Source organism: Anneissia japonica, unplaced genomic scaffold, assembly GCF_011630105.1.
Source record: "Anneissia japonica isolate Jap-2015-1 unplaced genomic scaffold, ASM1163010v1 scaffold171446_len717541_cov154, whole genome shotgun sequence".
In the NCBI taxonomy this organism is placed as follows: Eukaryota; Metazoa; Echinodermata; class Crinoidea; order Comatulida; family Comatulidae; genus Anneissia; species Anneissia japonica.
The window spans coordinates 698297-704283 of record NW_022696538.1 but is presented as its reverse complement, the minus strand read 5'-3'; the positions used below and the strand labels follow the sequence as shown (position 1 = coordinate 704283).

The following is a 5987-nucleotide window of genomic DNA, read 5'->3' as shown; positions in this document are numbered from 1 at the left end:
AAGAAGGGTTCCTCTAGATTCCCTTGTGTATTTGGACACGGATTGGCCTAGAAGGTACATGCGTTACGCCACTGTTAAGATTCGGTAGTAAAGTGCTAGGTAGTAGTATTAGGAGTCCCACCCCTAAGAGTTCACAAGCTTTACGCAACTGGGTCCTGTTTATTTTAACACGGTATGCCATAATTGGATTTCACTGAACAATATATAGAAACTACACCGTTTCTGATATATTATTTGTACTGTAAAACATTACTCAGCATCGGAAGAGCTTTCCAACAATACCAAACATGACAACTTTTTGTAAGTTTAGCCAATACAATCCATTTTGGCAAAAAAAATCTATCTGGAGCCAATTTTCTGGCATGACAAACCATACTACCTTATTATATTTTCTAAATAAATTTGAAAGTCTTTAATTTAATTTAACATGCATTTTTAATAAAATACTTTAAAAATGTTTATGCGGAAAGCAGGTTTTCGTTGTTAGTTACAATTTGTCAACATGTATTTGTTCAGTTTATTTTTCTCAGTCGCCATAAAGTAAATTTAGGGCAATTTCTTGGTCAATGATATTAATACCGTTATAAAAATTATGCTTTGCATATTTTATCTAAGCTTGATTTTTTAGTTCAGAGCATGTGTATTTAATTTAACGGGTTTCCCATAATTCACAGTAAATGCAGGATGTGTAATTTTAAAACGGTGATAGCACAGCTCCTATTGGATAAATTCTGGTATCCGATTTGTTTTAGGACGGGGTCTTTGGACTATATATTCTGGTTATACACGGAATTACACCACATATCATTGATCGAGCATTGTCTGCTGATAACCATTGAGCTAGAATAGCACTATTGTCACCCACCACGGTTACACGAAGGACCTACTTTACAATAACAAGAAGGTAAGTAACAGTCATGATTTATTAATACTAATATTATTTGCTTTTCCCAGCTGTACTCGGAAAAGCCATTGTTTTTGTTTTTGTTTTTTGTTTTTTCTTTTTTCTGGCATACCGTATTATTTTTCCTTTCTTTTTATAGTGTTTTTTTTTTCTGGCCGTCACTTTGGTTACTTCCCATGCTTAAATTTTTTCCGTGCTTTGCCGAAGCATAGTCCATCATGGATGTTCCTCCTAATATTTAGTGTTAATCTATGGTGGGGTGTGCGTGTGAGGACCAATTAAAGTGAATTAAGGTCAAACATTCTACACCAGATATTACAAAAAAAAAAAACCGTCAGTTGATCTGAATGAAACTTTCGGAAAAGTTTAACCAAGTTACAAGGAAAACATTTGTATGTTTTAGTGACGATCCAGTGAAGTGTGTACATTTGAAGATCTTTTTAATTTTTTAGGACCCATACATAAATATCTCTTATAATAAATAAATAAAAACCAATGGGTCTAGATAAAAGATTCTAAAATACCTTGTAAAGGTCCTGCAAACAAAAAATATTAAAATGCTGTGACGAACCGCAGTATAGTGTGGATCTGAGGACCATTTAAAGGAAAACGCCCAAGGCCACATTTTTCGAAAACGGACAAATTGATCTGAATGAAATGAAACATTCGGAAAAGGTCTAACCAAGTTACAAGGAAGAAATTATTATGTGCTGGCGACAATTCAGCCAAGGGTGTAAATTTGAGTCATTTAAATATTTGAGGGCCCAGACATAAATATATCTTTAAAAAAAATCAATGGGTATTATTTAAACCTTGTAAAACAGTTTGTCAAGGTCGAGTAAAGAAATGATTACATTTTTATGACGATCCGGAGTAAGGTATAGATCTGAGGACCATTGAAAGGAGAACGTCCCAGAACGCATATTTAAAAAAACGGATCAATTGATCTGAATGAAACATTCGGAAAAATTGTAACCAAGTTATAAGGAAGATAGTATTATGTGTTGGCGGTGATTTAGTCAAGGGTGTAAATTTGAGGGTCATTTAAATTTTTGAGATTCTATAAAAAAGTTTTTAATGGGTGTGAATGAGACTTTATATAATAATTTGTAAACGTCCGGTCAAGAAATTACTGACTTTTTCTGATGATCTGGCGTAGGGTGTGAATATGACGACCATTTAAAGAAAACGTCCAAGACCAGATATTTCAAAAACGGGTCAACTGATTCGGATGAAACTTTCGGGAAAGTTTAACTCAACTTACAAGAAAGATACTATTATGTGTAGGGAACGATCCAAGTTTGGGTGTAAAAGTGAGGGTTATTTAAATTGCTTACGTCCCAGTTATAGTTGGATAAAAATGAAACTTTGCAAAATAATTTTTCAGGGTAAAATGAAGAAATGATCCAATTTTGGTGACAATCCGCAGTAGGGTGTGGATATGAGGACCATTTAAAGATTTGTTGTTGACAGTTGATTAAATTACTTAAACACAATTTGCGTTTTCTAAAGCGCTTAAACTAGTTACAGCTAGGTTAAACTCAAAACGACTGTGATATACATGAACATTTGTTTGCTTTCAATCATTGAATCTCTATGAACTAAAAATGCACTTTCTTATGAAAGGTCGGCTCATTTATCGCGCAATGGTTATGAATCACGATGTACCTCGCTATAACCGTTTTTCCACTTCATTTTTTCCCACTTCTTTAACATTTTAATGGTTTTCCGTGTTTTTTTAAAACTTTATTTATACCTTTAACGACTTTTCTTATTGTTGCAATTTCAACTTCATTTCTCATTAAAGCAATAGAAAAAATCCCTGTGTTCTGTTGTTCAAACAAATAATAAGTCTAGTTATAATTATAATTATTATTATTATTATTATTATTATTACTATCATTATCATTATCATTATATTATTGTAATATTGTGAATCACCTATTGTGATTGTCAAGTTCAACATCATCTTTTTAAATTCTTCTTTCTTCCTCGCCATTTTTGTTAGCATGATATCTCAACATTGCAAAGAGCTACTAACATGAAAATTTAACGATTATTTGGCTTGGTCTGGAATGGTGACAATAAGCTTTCCAAGGTTATTAGTCATGCGGGACGTCCTCTACGCGCAATTTTACTTTTTTATATTATCGATTTTATCATCCTAACCAATTGTCATTTCTAAATCATATTCATGGGGCATAAATTTAAGGTCAAGGTTGAATGTCATGTATTATTATTTTTGGTGCGCGCGTAACAACTTGTGCATACGCATGCGTCAAGCTTCTAAAATGCTCTAAATCACTTTTTGTCTAAATTAGAGCACGTTTCATGTCATTTTGAGCATTTGAAATTTTTTCACATTTTTCGCACCGTGCACGCATTTTCAAGTGCACAGAACATACGAAAGCAAGAAATTACATTTTCTTTTACATTTTTGGGGTTTCTGACACTGAATTCACAAATTTCCATTCTTTTTCAGTCATCTTAGGGCCAATAACAATGACGTACGCGCGCATGAAATACATGAATCCCTGTGCGCCTTTTTGTCGACAAACACTGAAAATTTACTAAAATCATGTCTATTTTCATCCAGATATTATAGCTCCTTAGGATGACATGTGACCCCTAATTGTTAATACTTATTCCTAAAGCACATTAGTTGTAGATATGATTTTATAGATCATAATTACAGATCGGATATTGTGACGTCATCATATTGCCATCTGAATACAAAACTAGAGCAACCGCTCACATGGTCCTCGCATTCCTCCACGCTTAGATACGTTACAGGCGCAAGTTATAATATTTGGTTTTTTGGAAGAGCTAATAAGATAGAAATTTTTATATAAATAGAATGTGTATTTGTTCAAAAAGAAAACATTATTTGGAATTGAAAATTAAGGTATAAAATTGAACAAAAATAACTTCTTAAAATTGGGAAAAAATATTGAATGTCTGGTACTGTCCTTGCTGAATCTCCTGCTTTGTATTGTATATGTAGCGGAATGTGTCAAATATTTTTCACTTTGATGACTTCATCATGGTAAAAATGAATGATCTTCTGACCTCTCCCTAACTTTTTCTTTTTTTTTAATTCTTTGACGACCCGACAGAAGCCGGCAGACTTGATATTGAACTGCACAGTTTGACAATCCTGGCTACGTTATTTTTCCATAAATCATACTTTTATGCGCCGGGGGATATCTTTTGCCTGACAAGCGGATCACTTAACTCGTCCTCAGTGACGAGTTCAAACCTAGTTATCATTATTGTTGTTGTTGCTTTTAATATTATTATTATTTTAACAATAACAAATAAAATTGGTATATAACTATTGCTGTTTCAGTAATTACATAATATGTCAAGGCCATAAAGATAGGGAAATGTAAATACCTCTTTAAACGTTTTCATTAACGGCCATCTTGGATGTGGGAGGTAGGGGGTTAAGCAGTAGCATAATACTTTTAGCATAAAAATAAAGATTCAAGATTAAAAATTTAATTATTTAATGCTACTTGAGCAACTGAGGGTAATTGGATTGGATTGGATTTATTCGGTGTAAATACCAGGGATAGCCCACGAAAGTCTAGAAGACTTATTTCCAATGGGGTCTTTCTGGTGGTGATTGGACAGTACACCGGAAGACAATCCCCTACTCTGTTCCGAAGAGTGTACTGCGTTCTTTAACGTGCACATGGTCCATAAATGCACACGGGACCAACGGCTTAAACGTCTTATCCGAAAGACGGTGCGCTATTGTAACATGTATTTCAGCCCTCAAGCTGAACACAAGTGGAGGCAGCGATAGGAATTGAACCTGGGACCTAGAGATCTCCGCGGTTCAGCGCACACACAGTGGCTACCACCAGATTAGCCGACTGAGTTAAGCTGCTCTCAATTATACTCATCATCATTACCTGGTTTCCAAAAAAATCCCCAAAATTTGACTAAAAAAAACATGAAAATTACACGCTTACATTTATCGGCGTGCACAACGACTTATATGAAGTATTATTCTGAACGATAGGTACCAGGCTTCTCTAACATGACCAAATTAGGGGTAAGTCATGAATATTTTCTGTAATATCTTCGATTTAAAAAAAAATAAAATCATTGAATATTTAAAGTCAGTGACGTGTGCGTGTTTATAAGAGGGTTTTAAATATAGCGCTCTATAGTTTTGCGTGCTTCTATTTCGGACTTTTTTTTCCACTATGAAGATACCGTGTGGCCCGGGGGTGTATAACAAAATCAAGAGAAACCGAGTTATATAGGGCTCTGTATACTCTATGTTTGGTCGATAGAATTCGCAGTATAGGTTACCTTGCGAGTGTATTTAATTACTAATTTAATACGATTTTCTGATTTTTTAGTGGGTCCCTGTTTTCAATATATCGATTTCAAAAACAGAGGGGAAGGAATGAAGCTAATGAATAGTGTACGATTCGTGGAAGGGGAGGAATAAAGCATACTGATAGCGTACGGCTCAGGGAAAGAAAGAAAATATGAATAAAACATACGAAAAACGTACAGATCAGAAAAGGGAAAAGTTTTATGGAAGGGGAAGTGAATGAAGCATACAAGTAGTCTACGGTTCAGTGAAAGCGAAAGGAATTAAGCATACGAATAGATTACGGTTTAGGGCAGGGGAAAGGAATAAAGCATACGAATAGCTTACGGTTCAGGAAAGGGAAACGTTTTAGGGAATTGATCGAACGGGGTAAAGAGCTCAATGGGACAGTAAAGTTTGAGGCGAAACGAATGTGAAATAGTCAGCACTGTCTCCTATGAATATATATATATATCTGTCTCTTATATACATCTAGATGTGTATAAGAGACAGACACTGTAATAAAAATTCCTTTGATAAGAATTGAAAGATAATAAAATGTTTTTCCTAAATAAGTGGTTATATAGTGTTGTGAAATTTTTAAAATAGAAAAAAAAGTAAATATTTAAATAATTTTTTAGGCCCTGTTTATCAATAATTTTGAAAAAAAAGATTAAAAATACTAATTCAACAGTCAGAATAAATAAATGCATCTTCAAATCAGCACAAATTATTCCTTTACAAAATAAA

General features: G+C 33.9%; 1 protein-coding gene across 1 annotated transcript in view; it reads left to right on the top strand.

Annotated features, from left to right (window-relative positions):
• Window positions 1-680: 680 nt before the first annotated feature.
• LOC117102115 (hydralysin-like) overlaps window positions 681-5987 on the top strand; it is a 24655-nt gene continuing 19348 nt past the window's right edge. The window contains exon 1 of the mRNA XM_033242317.1: window positions 681-904. The gene's annotated coding sequence lies outside the window, so the exon portion shown is untranslated. The remainder of the gene's footprint in view (window positions 905-5987) is intronic.